Raw genomic sequence first — 575 nt, forward strand, 5'->3', positions numbered from 1 at the left:
GCTGCTAAATAATCTACTAAGGGAATCAGTCTCTCGAGACTGATCTCTGGTGTGCCCAGAGCGGCTAGTTCGGTGCCCTGAAGCGGCGCACCGGCAGGGGATGGCCGAACTAGCTGCTCTGGGGGTCTCCGCAGAGGTCGCGAGCCCCTCAGCACCGCTACATTGCCGGGCGGTAACTGAAAGAAACGCTCGCTGGAGACCACTGCACCCTGGAACACCGGCAGGGTTGGCAGAATGATCTCCCGAGGGCACTGGGGGGAGACGGGCACCGTGTAATGCGGTGTGAACCTTTCTTCCCCAGAAGGGCCTGCCCTCGCTAGTCCTGCACCCAAATAGTTAGGACCGTTTGGTCGAGGACATCTTAGCCTGAAGGACGGTCCGCAGATCCGGCTTAGGCTTTGAAGCCCCCTACCCAGAGTGTTGCTTCTGCCTCCGGTCCCGATGCGGGCGACTCTGTTTTTGAGTCTCCCTATATGAGGAGCTGGTACGCGGTGGGGACTGCTCCCGCCCAGCAGCCCCCAGAGCTGAGATGCGGCGAGGGAGGGACCGCTGAAACGCCGCCGCCTGTTTACGCG

Source organism: Sinocyclocheilus rhinocerous, unplaced genomic scaffold, assembly GCF_001515625.1.
Source record: "Sinocyclocheilus rhinocerous isolate Xijiao unplaced genomic scaffold, SAMN03320098_v1.1 scaffold3807, whole genome shotgun sequence".
Taxonomy (NCBI): domain Eukaryota; kingdom Metazoa; phylum Chordata; class Actinopteri; order Cypriniformes; family Cyprinidae; genus Sinocyclocheilus; species Sinocyclocheilus rhinocerous.